This window comes from Echinops telfairi, unplaced genomic scaffold, assembly GCF_000313985.2.
Source record: "Echinops telfairi isolate 266 unplaced genomic scaffold, ASM31398v2 ScPeMD7_7469;HRSCAF=8507_1, whole genome shotgun sequence".
NCBI classification, from domain to species: Eukaryota; Metazoa; Chordata; class Mammalia; order Afrosoricida; family Tenrecidae; genus Echinops; species Echinops telfairi.
The window spans coordinates 9,718,628-9,734,947 of NW_022111373.1; the positions used below are offsets into that span (position 1 = coordinate 9,718,628).

At 43.8% G+C, this 16,320-nt stretch overlaps 2 pseudogenes; one reads left to right on the forward strand and one right to left on the reverse strand.

Annotated features, from left to right (window-relative positions):
• Positions 1-4,246, reverse strand: part of LOC101656841 — a 16,793-nt pseudogene extending 12,547 nt beyond the window's left edge.
• A 10,427-nt stretch (positions 4,247-14,673) lies between these two features.
• Positions 14,674-16,004, forward strand: LOC101649863 (annotated as a pseudogene).
• The last annotated feature ends 316 nt before the right edge of the window (positions 16,005-16,320 follow it).

The following is a 16,320-nucleotide window of genomic DNA, read 5'->3' on the forward strand; positions in this document are numbered from 1 at the left end:
GAAAGGGGGAAGTGATTACAAGGATCTATATATAACCTCCTCCCGGGGGACAGACAATGGAGGGGTGGGTGAAGGGAGACATCAGACAGTGTAAAATATAACAAAATAACAAGATTTATAAATTATAAAGTGTTCATGAGGGAGTGGTTGGCGGAGAGGGATGGGAAAAACCAAGGAGCTGATACCAAGGGCTCAAGTAGAAAGCATATGTTTTGAGAATGATGATGGCAGCAAATGTACAAATGTGCTTGACACAGTGGATGTATGTATGGATTGTGATAAGTTTTGCATGAGCCCCCAATAAAATGATTAAAAAAATGTTTCCCCATCTAGTCACATGGCGGGGAGTAGTGCAGTTTGAACCCCACAGTGGGGAAAACCAAGAAGGGAACATAACAGATCAGCAACTGGAGCAAAGCAAAGCTATGAAGCCCCTGAAGAGCCCCCCAAATAGACTTCAGACTGGGAGGGACAGATCCCGGATATCTCCCATGACCAGTGGTCATGGTCAGTGAACAGACCTGGAATTAAGTATATATTTTATCTTTTTTCCCTTCTCCTTTTCTCTTTTCAATCTTTTGTTTTCTTTTTGTTTGGTCTATGTCATAGTTGATTTGCCTACTTACATTAGACAGGCATGGGAAGCAAGCCTGAGGAGAAAGCAGCGGGACCAATGGTCCCAGGGGGACTTGGGAGGTGAGGGGGGGAGGGTGTGGTGAGCAGGCAGCACCATAGATAGCGGAACAACTAGGGAATTATCATCAACAACAAGGAGGAGATAGAGATCCTGGGGGTATCAGAACAACAGCAAACTAGCTAAGAGGAAGTTCTAAGAGGCAGAAATAGGGGGAAGGTGACGGTGGAACAGGAGGAAGGTAAAAGGAAACAGAGGAAGGACCTAGGAAGCAAAACAATGGATAGAGGTACAACCATATATGTGTACAGATGTAAGTGCATTAATCCACAAAAATAGAGGGATTAGCCTATGTACATATATTTACATGGCAATACACTGAGGTAGTGGATGGACTTCAGGCCTCTGCTCAAACCCTCCCTCAATACAAGAACACTTTGTTTTAACAAATCGGCATCCCGAGATGCTGACTCTCCTGACACAATCACTGAAGACAAAATGGGTGCATATGCAAATGTGGTGAAGAAGGCGGGTGGTCCCTGGCTATAAAAAGATATAGCGTCTGGGTCTTAAAGGCTTGAAGCAGCCATTCAGCAGAGAAGCAACAAGCCCACATGGAAGAAGCACACTGCCCGTGCAGCCATGAGGAGTCATCAGGACTGGGTAATAGACATTAGAAGACACATAACAAACAAACAATAACATATTGTTGAGAATGAGGAGGGTGGTGGGGCAGAGACCCAAAGCCCATCTCTAGACAATGGAGGAATCCCTCCACAGAGGGGCCACGGGGAAGGGATGAGTCAACCAAGGTGCAGTAAAGCATTGATGAAACACATCATATTCCTCTGGTTCCTTGAGGCTTCTTCATCCCCCCACTATCATGATCCCAGTTCTGCTTCTCAATTCAGACTAGACTGGAGCATGTCCACAGATATAGATAAGAGATGGGGCTCAGGACACATGGACTCCAGGAACAGGGGTGGGAACAGTGATACCTGGAGGGTAGGGATAAGGGAGGGAGAGGAGGGGAGAAAGCGGGAACCAATCCTAATGATTGACACATACTATACACCCCTCTCCAGGGAGAAGAGCAACAGAAAACATGGGGGAAGGGAGACAGTGGTCGGTGTAAGATATGAAAATAATAATAATTTATAATCTATCAAGGGATAGGAGGGTGGAGGGGGAGGGAGGGAAAAAAAAAGGAGCTGATACCAAGGGCTCAATAGAAGGTAAATGTCTAGAAAAGAATGAAGGCAATGTAAGTACAAACATGCCCGATGTAATCGATGTGTGGATTGTAACAAGAGTTGTAAGCGTTCCCAATATAATGATCTTTTAATAATAATAAAAACTTCCCCATCTAAGTGAATGGTCATGGCGCATGTGCTTTGCAGCATTTAGTTCATGGACGTTTCCCCAGGAAACTGCACTTCGGAGAGCCAGGGAAACTTCTAATTCTCTCAGGGCTATGAATCAAGCATGACCTTTATAAGTGAAATGAGCACATTGTGTAGCGTTAGGAAACCTGGAAGGACCTTTAAGGGCACAATGGTCACAGTGCTCAGTTACTAACCTAAAGGTTGGCGCTTCCAATCCACCCAAGGAGAAAGATGCGGTGATTTGCTCCCCTGTTGTTGCTGTTGTCAGGTGCCATCGAGCCAGTGCTGACCCATTGCTCAGCAGCACAAAACCCTGCCCGGTCCTGGACCTCCTTACCATTTTCTGCTTCTCCAGCCATTGTTGCAGCCGTGGGATCCATTCTCATCGAGGAGCGCCTTCTTTTCCTGCCCTTCTACTTAACCAAGCACAGCATCCTCCTCAGGGACTCATCTCTCCCCACAGGATGTTCAAAGTATGTAAGATAAAGTCTTGCCATCCTTGCCTCTAAGGAGTACTCTGGCCTTACTTCTTCCAATAAAGATCAGTTTGTCCTTTTAGCAGGCCATGGGACTTTGAATATTATCCAGCACCACAATTCGAATGCATTTATTCTTCTACAGTCTTCTTTATTCCAAGTCCAGCTTTCACATGCATATTATGAACACAATGAAGTGCTCTGGAATGCTCATTCTTCTCAAGGTTATTCATCATTTATTATGGTCCCCGTAGTTGAATGCCTTGGCATAGTCTATAAAACACAAGTAAACTGCTGTGAGCCAAGATCCATCTGACATCAGCAAGGAGTGATAGCGCTTGTTCCACGTCCTCTTCTGTGTGCAGCCCGAACCTTTGGCAGCTCCCTGTCAGTGCACTGCTGCAACTGTTGTTGGATGAGCTTCAGCAGAAATTGTACTTGCATGTGATATCAGTGATATCGTTCTATAGTTTGAGCTTTCTGTTGGGTCCCCTTTCTTTGGAATGGGTACAAATATGGATCTCTTCCAGTCTGCTGTCTTCTAAATTTCCTGGCATAGAATGAGTGCTTCCAATGCTTCCTCAGCTTGTTGAAACATGTCAATTGGTAGCCCATCAATTCCTGGAGCCTGGTTTTTGGCTAATGCTTTCAATGCAACTTGGACTTCTTCCTTCAGCACCACTGGTTCTTGCTCATATGCTGCCTCCAGAAATGGCAAACTGTTCACTAGTTCATTTGGTACAGTGACTCTGTGTATCCTTTCCACCATCTTTTGGTGCTTCTTGCCCCATTTGGTGCTTTGCCTTTAGAATCTCTTAACATTGCAATTCAAGGCTTGAATTTTTTTCTTGAATTCTTTCTCATTAACATATGCTGAGTGTGTTCTTCCCTTTTAGCTTTCTAACTCTAGGTCTTTCGTTCAAAATTTTGATTTTCTGTTTTTTGAGCTGCCCTTTGAAATTTCCTATTCAGCTCATTGACTCCATCCTTTCTTCCATTTACTGTAGCTCTCGCTTCCATCGACCCATTGCTGACTCAGGGGCCCTCGGTGGGTTTCCAAGACTGGTTAAGGGAGTAGGAAGCCCACTCTTTCTTCTGCGGAGCTGCTGCAGGTTTCCAACCAGCAACCATTCGGATTGCAGCCAATGTGTGACCACTCTACCACCAGGGCTCCTCATGTTGGCTACTCTACAATTAAGAGTAAGTTTCAGTGTCTTCTGACATCCATTTTGATCTTTTCTTTCTGTTTAATGACCTCTTGCTTTCTTCATGACTGACAGTCTTGATGTCCTTCCCCAGCTCATCTGGTCTTCTGTCATTAGTGTTCAATTGGTCAATGCTGCTCTTGAGACGAGGTTGCATTTTGTCATCTGTACTTGTTTGAATCTGCTTCAGCTTGGTGTGGAATTTACATAAGAGCAATTGATGGTCTGCGCCACAGTCAGTCCCTGCATATGCCTAGGACACCGATCTTTATGTGTTTGTTTTGTTTTTGAAGTGCGTTCAATTTCCTTAGGTTCATACTTTGCTCATTCCAAAGTTCTGGCAATGAACAGATTTTTGCAGGTGTTTCTCATTACCTTGAGCCATCCTCCAGCAACAAATGAAGATCCCAAAGGGTCCAATTCTACAGGCTTCACCCAACTCACGTTACTCCAAGAACTCCGTTTCTCGTCAGTCACATTCGAGCGCCCTCGGACCGAGGGCCAGTCCTCTGGCCCGCTCGCTGACAATGTTCGGCTTCCGTTCATTAGCCCTTCACTGGCTGGTAATGTTCGGAAGCTCTGCAGGCGGTTTTCAGTGGTCCTTCCTCAGAAGTGGGGAGTTGAGTCCTTCTTTGGGGTCTGTTCTTAATCTGCAAGCTCCCCGGAAACCTGTTCACATTGGGTGAGCCTGCAGACATTTGAAACACCCGTCACATACCTTCCAGTGCCACAGCAACACACAGGCCACCACAGCACGACAAACTGACAAGTGGCAGTGTCAACAGCACTAAGCAGCAACCACCCAGGGTAACTGGATCGCTCACTTGAGCAGTGGTCTTATCTCAGCTACTTGGTGAGTCTAATGTCCACCCAGGTTTCCTGACTCCCCCAGAACATTATGTATGAGCAGATGGAAACACGCAGGTAAAAGCACTTTGAAAATATAACAAACGAGTACCAATCTAATGGGCTTTGTTGTAAAGATAAGATGAATTAATACTTGCCTCGTGCACATATCAATTGCTCAGTTAATATAAATTACTATTATTACCAATGTTGATTTTCACACTTAAGCCCATAGTCATGCTTTATGCACCAGAAAAATGGCATTTCACCTTGGGAAAATAAGAACACTTAAATTCAATTTTACAGGTATCTGAATTAAGAGCAGTCTTTTAAAATTATTTATACTTTGTTCTTTTTAATTTAGTTCCACTAAACCCAGAAAATGTGTTTTTTTTTTTTAATTTGCGTTTTGCCTGTTTCTTTGATTAAAGGCATTTGTTAGTTGATTGCCCATTCAGAGCAACACGACCTCATGCACTTCTCAAAACTCCCACACGGAGGCAGAGCAGCACCATTAAATTAGCACTACTGTAGCTGCGTTGTTAAGAATGCCACGTTTGCAGCCCTGGACCTCGCTGGATGCTGCAGTTTAATAGGAAACGCCCTGTGCTTTGTTTGAAGTTGTGATGATTACATTTACCAGTCCTTCCCGAAGAACTTTCACGGACTTTTTGCATTCGGCATAATAGGAAAGACTGATTTACTTTTTTTTTTTTTTCTGATGCCTTCCTCTGAGCCAGAAACCCAGCACTGAGTTTAAGACCACCCTTGGGATCTACTGGAGTGACTCAGAAGCGTCTCTTGGGGAGAATCACCAATTTGATATCGCTGCTGATCTTGCCACTAGGCAGAAGTGACATTATAAAGGGATGCATATCAGGCTCCCATGTTCTCAGAGCTCTGGTTTGACCCTCCACAGGGAGCTAGACGCCTTATTGTGGCCTTCTCTACAGCTCGCCTTTTAGCCTCGTTTGTTTAGGCACTAGCGTGTTAAGAAAAGGATATGCACACACCCCAGTGTGTACACACAGATGCACCATATGAGTGTATACATCTACATATGCATGGTTGTGGCTGTTACCGCTTTCCCCCGAAAGTAAGACATCCCCCGAAAATAAGACCTACTTACAGTTTTGCCTTTAGCTGAAATATAAGGCATCCCCCCGAAAATAAGACCTCCCCAATAATAAGGCCTCCCGAAGCTACCGTAACTCTGGACTGTAGTGGTGGGCACCTCCACGCAGCTCACTGTTGGCAGCAGCGCAGCTGGAGCAGACAGGAAGTGCGAGGTCTCTTTTAATCAGAGAGCCCACTCCACCGCCAGTACAAGCTGCCGCCTGCTGCTCTCTCTGCCCTGAGGGAGTTTGGCTGAGCCAGACAGTGAGCCACGTGGAGCAGGCATAGGGCATATTGTGTGGACACACAGGGGTGACTGAGGTAGGGGGGGAATGTCTGATAAAGGGGTGGGGGGGATGTCTGGTGAAGGTGTCCACTGGCACAGAGGTGGGGAGAGGGGGATCACTTAAAATGACAGAGGAGGATCAGAAGGGGTTACAAAATGGCAATCCTCCCTCTGATTCTCCTGTGTCATTTTGATTCCCCCCTCTGATCCTCCTGTGTCATTTTAAGTGACCCCCCTCCCCCAACCCTGATACCCCAGTGTCATTTTTTTTTTACCCCTAGGCATGAACACAAAAAGAAAAAGCTACTCCATAGAGTACAAGAAAAGAATCGTGGGAGACTCTTGGGACCAAAATCTTACTTCTTTCTGCAAAGAGAAGATGTTGAGTATCCGATTGGTCTGAAAATGGCGAGCAGAGTATGGTAACCTCATTGAACAAGTGGACAAGGGAAATGCTAAAAAGCGCAAGTGTGGATTAGGTCGGCAACTATTATTTTTCGAGCTGGGAGACCTGATCTGTGAATGGGTTGTTGACAGGAGAGCAAAGGCTTTGTTTGTGAATAGGGCTCAGATTCAAGAATTTGCCCTTGCAATGGCACCACAGTTAGACATAACCCCCGGAAGACTTCAAAGCATCACAACACTGGCTGGATAATTTCCTTCAGTGAAGTGAACCGTCTTTAGGAAGATCCACAGCATTGTTTAGGCTGAAGATGCTCAAGTTATTAAGCAAGCACTTGCATTCAAGTCCTTTATTGATGATGCTGACTTCTCTAAATACAATCTTTCCAACATGATTGCTGTGGATGACACTGCAGTGCTTGTGGGCCAATCAATCTCAAACAACAATTGAACAGTGGGGTGCCTCCTCAGTGTACATTCTCTCCATTGCTTACAAAAGAAAGTGCAGGTGTTTCCTGTATTTTGGCAATTCATCAAAAACCCCACCTTTAATCATTTCTAAGGGCAAGAAGGAAAAGATTGAATGTGTTTTGGGCATTTTTATTCTTGAAACTGAAAAAGCCTGGGCCACACAAGCAGTTATAAGGAAGTGGGTTGATTTAATGCTGCCGCTTGTTATATGAGGGAGCCAAAGAGGCCTGCTAGTCTGGAATGCAGCCAGCACTCACCGCGCTAAAGACATGAAGACATTTTTTCACGAACGAAAAATAGATGAAATAATGATTCCCGCAGGAATGACGGCCTATCTTCATATTCTTCTTCATGGAAAAATAAGACATCCCCTGAAAATAAGACCTAGTGCATCTTTGGGAGCAAAAATTCATATAAGACACTGTCTTATTTTCAGGGAAACAGGGTAGGTGCCTTCTAGTCAGTGTTGACCTTAAAGTCTAACACTGCCTAGAGCCGCCCCATTTTCACAGTTGTTACATCCCAGTCAGTTTTCATGACCACCGCGTCAATTCCTCTTGTGGAGGCTCTTTCTCATTTTCACTGACCCACTCTTTTTACCAAGCATGCCATTGTGCGCAATTTCTTACTATGACCTTATAGGACAGAGTGAAGGAGCCCTGGTTACATGTTGGCCTAGATCCGCATGGTTGGCTGTTTGAAACTACCAGCAGCTTCTCGGGAAAGTAGAAAGAAGACTGGGCTTTCTACTCCCGTAAACAGTTACAGTCTTGGAAACCCACGTGGGGGTCGCTATACGTCAGGTTTTTTTTGGTTTTGTTTTAAATAGGACAGAATAGTATTGTCCCAGTGTAGTCCTTACAGAAACATACCTTTCTCTTGAGAAGTGGCTCGTAGGTTCGAATCCTTTTGGTGGTTTTCAGAAAAGTTCCCTGAGACACATTTACCTTGCTTTGCATAAAGCCTCAGTCCTTCACCGATGCTGAGATTTTTCTGATTTAATTAAAGAGAAAATGGCTTCCTATTCCTTATTTGAGCAAGACAGATTAAAAAAAACAAAAAACACCAGGTGTTGAACACTTTGCTAGTATGAAGGGTTTCAACCAAGTAAAGGATATAGGTTTGATGAAGCCCAAATTGCAGTTGGGAGATAAGATATAGAAGATCAAGTCTATTGATAAGAAATAACTGTTAGCATTCTGGATTTTTACCACTGTGTTCGGATACACATTTAAATTTTCCAATTCTAAAATTTGATTCTATGGTTTAGTGGATAAAGAGAAAAGAATATATAATCAGATGCTCCATTTTATGACACAGCTCAAAGTGCCTTGATGGATGACTTATAAATGAAAATAATGATTTAAGATACTTTTTTTGCCCCGAATTGATGACTAATGAATAAGTAAGGTATAAAAGGAATAACACTTTTATCTTATTCAATTCTTTTGAAATAAAATACAACTTCCAGAGATTCTTCTCCAACTCTGTGGGCTTAAAAAAAATCTTCTCAAAATAAGGTACTTAGGATAGTAAACCCTCTCATTGCCTATTTTAGAAGTATTAATTATCTGAAAAGCTAGATTTCTTTTTGATTCAAGCAACAAGTAGTCTAAGGACTACCTACTATGTGCAAAGCACAGGGGCTACACAGACAAATCAGAATAGTTTTCTTTGTCCTATACTATACATATTGACTTTATTATAATTTTTGTGTGTGTGTGATTTCTAAGGAAAGTACTAATTGTAGACTATGCTTTGCCTGCTGTTTCTCTCTTGGGATAACAAAATATAGGGAGTGATTTTCTTGTGTGTCCACATAACAGAGCCATAATATCTGCGGCTTCTCAGAAGTCAGAGGCTGTTCTGGGACTATAGTTTCATGTCGGCAGAATCCTGTACACAAACAGCTTCCAAATCCACACCCCTCGCTTTGAACTCTCCTGAATCCCATTCATAAAACTCCAGTTGGTGGAAATGCACTTGAGTATCCTGTTCACCTCAACTGAACTTAGCCATAGCTGCTATTGTCATCTACCTGACTCTTACCTCTGGAAATGTACTTCTCTGGTGGTGAGTGACACCATTCTTGTGTTCACCTAGAGTTGAAACTTCAGAGGCGTCTTAGACTCCCTGCTCCTCGCTCTATCTCATGACCAGTCATCAAAGCCTAGCAAGTCTTACTTCATAGCATTGCTCACTCTGAACGTCCTTTGGCCTCTGGAGTCATCATTCTGGTTCATCTCTTATCTTCTGATTTTCATCCCCTCCACTCTTGACCCTTCATTCTCTAAACGAGCCAACCATCATTTCAGTCGTGCTCCTCTGAGAGCACTTGGTTTCTGAAGGTATCTCTAGGTCAAAGACATTGAGATTCCATTCTTCTTCTGCTCAAGAACATCAAGAACTTCCCTGTCTTTTTAGATAGGGGCACTCCAAAGGAGCATTCAAGGCTTTACACAGTTTGGTTCTAACATACACTTCCCATATTATCTTACATTCCTCCCATGTCAGGATCCTCTACAGCAGGTCTGGCAGTGCCCTCATGGTTTAGTACTCTTCTTGTTTGTTTATCTGTTTTGACTTTCCTAGGTGTTCATATATTAACCACCTTTCCACGTTGAGATCGGATGTCATTTTTTCCCCCAATCAAATATTCCTTGACTTCTCCATTTGCAAGCATCTCTCTGTTGGTGGAATCAATAATATCCATTGATTCTCATCATGTGACATGGACTCATATATAACCTTGTTATGTGTATATGTTTATAATTTTCCCATTAAAATTGAAGCTGTGTATTAGCCTCTGTACCTCTCATCGCAGAAAAAGCAGCTCCCAGTATGCATTTGTTGACCAGCCACTAGATGAATGATTCAGTAAATGCAGAAGGAATAAAGAGGTAGGCCTTGGAGACTCTCAAAGTTCTTCACCTGATTTGGATTACTTTAACAGCAGGAATGGCATTATTTTCTTCCCAGATGCTTACACCGAGTGGTAATCAAATCAGAAAGAAGAGATTGAAAGACATTCTAAGCCTGAGAGGCCAGTCAAGAAATTTCTGCTCAAAGAGCATTTGTTGTCTTACAACTCTGTGAGGCTCAAGTCTTTGAATAGTTGGTGAACCTTTCCAGCATGATGAAAGAGTTTAAGGTTTGCCTTTACCTTGCCAGACTACATGAAAAGCTAAAAGCTATTGACCCTAAACTTCTTAGACTTCTGGGAAGCGCCCACTGCTCTAAAGGCATCAAGCACCCCTTGGCAGTGCATCCATCAGTTTTGACAAATATCCACTTACCCTGTGTTGGCTATTCAGCATTACTGCTTTCAGCTACAGTCTAGGATACCATATCATTAGAGGTACCCAAGGACATGGCACGATTAGAATTATGCAGGCCTATGCATTTATATGCTCAGATGGGCACCCATACATGTTCATAGCATCTATTGAACGATTTTTATGGACGATAGAGCTGTGACGGAAACTGATGGCAGTGTTGTGCACCACACAGACTTAGACATTGGTATGCCATAAGCAGGACAAAATATTTTTTTAAAGGTTGTTTTATTTTTTATTTATTCAGTTGTTTTTTTCTTGAATAATATTTTATTGACATATCTTACTCATTTCAACATATCCCCTCCCTTCCCATACAGTTTTGTTCTTCAATCCCATTGGGTGGGGCTATACAATCATCAATACTATTAACTCGCCTCTCTCCCCTTCACCCCTCCCCCCCCACCTACTTCCTGTACCTTCAGGGAACCCTTACTCCTGTGAGTGTCTCTAAGAGGTCATCTATCTTGACTACCTGGGACTGAGCGATCTTAAATGTTCAAAAGAACATACACAAGTCTAACACGACCAATGAGGTATATCGTGTAGGGACCATGATGGTAAGGGGAGGACATCTTCAAGAAATAGAGGCTGGTTATGTGGTTCATCCATGCCATATTGCACCCTGGATTTATCCTCTGTTCTGTGAGGCCCTACTAAGAGGGACTGAGCATGATGAAATAATGAAGAATTATTTTATTTAGAGATCGATTTTTTAATATGGTGGCTCAAAAAGTGAAATGAAGCATTTGTCTGAAGAGCTTCAGCCTATTACAAGACAGTTGTATGTGTGCACAGTTATGCTATTGCCCCCTGGTACTGCTTCATGTTATGAAGCTGACTTTGAGGAAGTTCTAATTAGGCCACGATTTTACAGTTGGTTTCCTCTACTTCATTTCTTTGACTTCCTCTTCCCTTTCGCAAGTTTTTTTTTTTTTTTTGGAAGCACCGGCATGTTTCATGGATACTGTCATGGCAGGCTAGTCTTCTTGTAAGTATGTTAGTAAGTCAGACAGGTAGGAGGCACGTGAACAAGTGAGTGCATACAATAACTGCAGATGGACGTGTTACTTATTGAGGAAATAGCCAACGACTGAAACTGGGAGGCCAGGAAAGGCTTCTTTGTGAAGGTGATGTGTATGCTGAGACTTGATGGTTGTAAAGAAATAGCTTCAGGAAACATGAACTGTAAAGGATGGAGAAATTTTGAGTGTTTTCCAGCAATGGACGAAGGTCTGTATGCTGGAGCATAAAGAACAAGGAGAGAGTGAACGAGATGAAGTTCAGAGATGGGTGTAATCCAGGTTCTGTAGAGGGAACCTTGAAGGACAAGGTTTGCAGATGGCATTTTAAAGAATTCTAAGTGGAATGGGAAGACCGGCAGTGTTTTAAGCAGGAAGGACATCTGATTTTAAAGGATAAGTCTAGCTTCTGGGAAGTATGGCCATGTGGGGGTGCAGAGGAAAGGGTCAATGCAAGGAAACAGTTAGGACCTATGTAGGCGGAATGTCATCTGTTTGCATGTCCTCACTGCCGTTGAGTAATTTTAGACTCCCAGCGACGACGTAGGTCAGAGCAGAACTGTCCCTTTGGGTCTCAGAGGCTGTCAGTCGTTACAGGAGCAGAAATCCTCCCCTTTCTCCAGAGTTGCAGCTGGTGGATTTGAACTGCTGACATTGTGGTCAGCATCCTACCATGTAACTCATTATGCCACCAGGCCTCCTCCATAATTCACGGCCATCGAGTCAGCACACAGCAGCCCTGTAGGACAGGGCAGACTTATTCCTCTGGGTTTCCAAGACTGTAACTCTTTGCAGGAGTAAAAAGCACGTCACCTTTCTCCTGACACTATTCATCTGAAATTAGCATTCTCACCTTATATTCTGTCCTAGGAAACAGATCGGTATGACTACTGTAAGCGTAAGGCTTAATCAATATGCCAACTCGACATCAGAAGGGAGGGAGGGAGGTTAGTCTCATTATTCTTCTGGCTCTTTTCCTCCAAGGGCTGTGTTCTTTTCTACATTATCCTCCCTCCTGTTGGGTTCTGGAGACTTCTCCTGTGCCTTAATCCTTTTGACCACGGCTGTTCACAGTTCTGCTGCTGCTAGCTGCGTTCCTCCACCCTGTGTTTTAAAGGTAAGCCCTATAGATACACCGAGCCACGTTTCCCACCTCGAGACTACCACTTTGGTACTGAGAGGGCCCTTAGGGAGCAGACCCTCCAGATAGGATTCTGGGATTAGATTTGCCTTCCTCTGGAGAGCCATAGGGATAGCCTTCCTGCCTCCGTGCGGGTAATGGATAATCCCTAGCACATAGTGACATCATAAGCACCGACATTTTATAATAGAAGCATGAAGGTAGACACATACAAATTTGGGTGAAGGAATGTCTTGTTCCTAGCAGCACTGTTTACAACAGCAAAAAGATGGAAACAACATACGTGTCTATCGATGGGTGAATAGATAAACAAACTATGGTTTATATGCGCAATGGAATACTACCAATGCCAAAGAATAGCCATGATTGTGTGAAAGCTCAAAGCAGGGATGAACCTGGAGGACGTTCTGTTGAATTAAATTAGTTAATCACAAAAGGATAAATATTTTATGGGATTATTATAAGAAGTCAAGCTAAGATTTACACACATAAAGAAATATTCTTGAAAGTTACTAGGGGTGGGAGGGAAATCATGAGCTGGAGGGTAGACACAGAGTAATTTGGGTGGAAGGAATGGTAATATACAATAAGGGAGGTCAACACAAAATGATCAAAGCAAAGAAAGACATTGGAAGGAACACATGAACTCAAAATCATTTAAAGGTGAGGCTGATTGGTCTGATGAAGACCGGTGGAACCCTTGAGACCATGGTCCTTAGACACCCCTTAGGCCGGGAACTGAACTTACTCTTGTGCCTCCTCTTTCAGTCAAATAGACAAGAATATAGGGTGAATACTACCAGTAAAGAGGTATTAAAGGCAATGAAGGTAAATATGAGGACCAATACAACATTGCAATAACAATAACAATAACAATAACAATATTTGTCTATGAGTGGGAAGGCGTGGGAAGGTGAATTGAATGGGCTTGCACCCATGAATATATACGTGCTTGACAGGATATTTCTACATATGTATTTATATGAGCTACAAATGTTTACATGACTGTAGTTGAGCATACAGGTGACACAATTATAAAAACTTCTTATCCACAGCCAAGCATCTTTCTTTTTCTTTAGTGTAGTTTTTCCCCCAAATTAGTTTATTTTAAACAGTTTCCCTGACATACAATTCACATACCATACATTTCAGCCATCCAATCACATTCATAAGAGCTGTGCGGCCATCACCACAGTCAATTCCAGGACACGTCTACTTCCTTGTACTAGTTGTCATTAGCTCCCCATTTCCCACCAGCCTCCTCTGCCGTGTCCCTTTGAATCCATTAATCCAGTTCTTTTCTCCATAGGTTTACCTAATCTGGGGTTCATGTACTCAAAAACATACAAAACCGAGACAAAATCCAAACAACTGGCTCAACAACAAGGACAAACTGAAACGGAGAAAAACCTCAACTAAAAATTGAGTAGAAAATATTGAAAACTGGAGCAATTTTACATCGCACCAGGAGGGATCTCAATGACTATAACCGCAGCAGTCCACCCTGCACTGTACTCTGTCGTCTGACAGCAAGACCGTTCCCATCTCTGCTCCACAGCCAGAGGGGGCTTATCAGAGGCTTGATCCACATGGTGGGCCCTGTGAATGGGTTTTGGGCATTCCCTGCCATCTGCAGCCTTCTGCAAACCGAGTCTTCAGAATTTCAGCTCGAATAGCAATCTCTTCTCTGGGTTACAAGCAACATCTTGAGGGAACGATCACTGGGCATAGAGGCTCAGGAGCGTAGTCGCAGGGTACCTCAGAGTTGGGTCATGGCTCACAAAGACAAGGTAATTCATCCTGTTTTGGTGAACAGACACTGCAGTCTTAGCCGTTTGTACGCGGCCATTTAAGGTGAAACTTACGAGCCTCTCTCTACGTGGGGTTAAAAAGAGTGAACAAAATCAAAGCTGCTAAAAAACAAGTAGTCCAAATTGGGAGAAAAATATGGAAACCAAACTCTAAATCATAAAAAAGACCAGGTTTACCGGTCTGATAGAGACTGAGGGATCCCTGGAGACTCTCTATGGTACTTGAACACATTCATAAGATGAATGAGCCTGTGGCTCATCCTTCAAGCAAATGACAGACAAGCCTGGAGAGTGAACACCACCACCAGGGAGGGCAGCACGCATCCATTAGGAGGGAGTCAGCAAAGTGCGGCTCGAGAGCCATATGAGGCTCTTTCAGTCAGTACACATGGCTCTGAAATAAAATGGAAAAAAATGAAAGGATATTATTCAGATAATGGTGATTTTATTTGTTTGTAAAAATATATTTATGCTTTTTTCCGCAACGGGTTTGCCGCCTGAATGTAGGTGTCGGTGAAAACCATGCTAAAAACCTAAGTCAGAATGCGAAAGGAAAAGACCCATATCAACGTCGTCGTCATTGCACATGTTGATTCTGGCAAGTCCACCCCCACCGGTCACCTGATCTGCAAATGTGGTGGGATCGACGAAAGAACCATCGGAAACTTCGAGAAGGAAGCTGCTGAGATGGGGAAGGGCTCCTTCAAGTCTGCCTGGGTCTCGGATAAGCTGAAAGCCGAATGGGAGCGTGGCATCGCCATTGATACCTCCCTGTGGGAATTTGAGACCAGCAAGTACTATGTGACCATCGTCAATGTCCCCAGACACAGGGACTTCATTGAAAACACGGTGACAGGAACAGCGCAGGCTGACCGTGCTGCCCTCCTCGTTGCTGCTGGTGTGGGCGAATTTGAAGCTGGTCTCGCCAAGAATGGGCAGACCCGCGAGCACCCCTTCTGGCTTATACACTGGGTGTGAAACAGCTCAGTGTTGGTGTTAACAAAATGGGTTCTCCTGAGCCGCTCTACAGCCAGAAAAGGTAGGAGGAAACCATTAAGAGAGTCAGTAGCTACATTGAGAAAATTGGCTACAACCCTGACACAGTAGCATTTGTGCCAATTTCTGGTTGGCATGGTGACAACATGCTGGAACCAAGTGCTCACATGCCTTGGTTCAAGGGGTGGAAGGTTACCCATAAGGATGGCAATGCTGGTGGAACTATACTACTGGAAGCTCTGGATTGCATCATGCCACCTGCTCGCCCAACTGACAAGCCCCTGCGCCTGCCTCTCCAGGACATCTACAAGGTTGGTGACCTTGGCACTGTCCCTTTGGGCAGAGTGGAAACTGGGGTTCTGAAACCTGGTATGGTGGTCACCTTTGCGCCAGTCAACATTACCACTGAAGTGAAGTTTGTTGAAATGCAGCATGAAGCTTTGAGTGAAGCTCGACCTGGGGACGATGTCGGCTTCCATGTCAAGAAAGTCTCTGTCAAAGATGTTCGCCGTGGCAATGTGGCTGGTGACGGCAAAAATGACCCACCAATGGAAGCAGCTGGCTTCACTGCTCAGGTGATCATCCTGAACCATCCAGGCCAAATCAGTGCTGACTACGCGCCTGTGCTGGATTGTCACCCTGCCCACATTGCTTGCAAGTTTGCTGAGCTCGATTGATCGCCATTCTGGCAAGAAGTTGGAAGGTGGCCCCAAATTCTTGAAGTCTGGTGATGCTGCCATTGTTGACGTGGTACCTGGCAAGCCCATGTGTGTGGAAAGCTTCTCTGAGTATCCTCCTCTGTGGGTGTCGTCAGGGCAGTGGACAAAAAGGCTGCTGGGGCTGGCAGGGTCACCAAGTCTGCCCAGAAGGCTAAGTGAATATTACCCATCACACCTTCCACTCCAGTCTTAATCAGGGGTGGGAGAACGATCTCAGTGCTGTTTGTCTCAATTGGCCATTTAAGTTTCATAGGACAAGACTGGTTGATGATAACAATGCATCGTAAAACTTTCAGAAGGAAAAGAATGTTTGTGGACCATGTTTCTTTTTTGTGTGGCAGTTACTAGTTTTTAAAATCAGTGCTTTTTAAATGGAAAACAACTTGACAAAAAATTTGTCACAGAATTTTGAGACTCATTAAAACAAAGTTTAATGAGAATATGTATATTTATGACTCTCAAATGATTTTTAAGT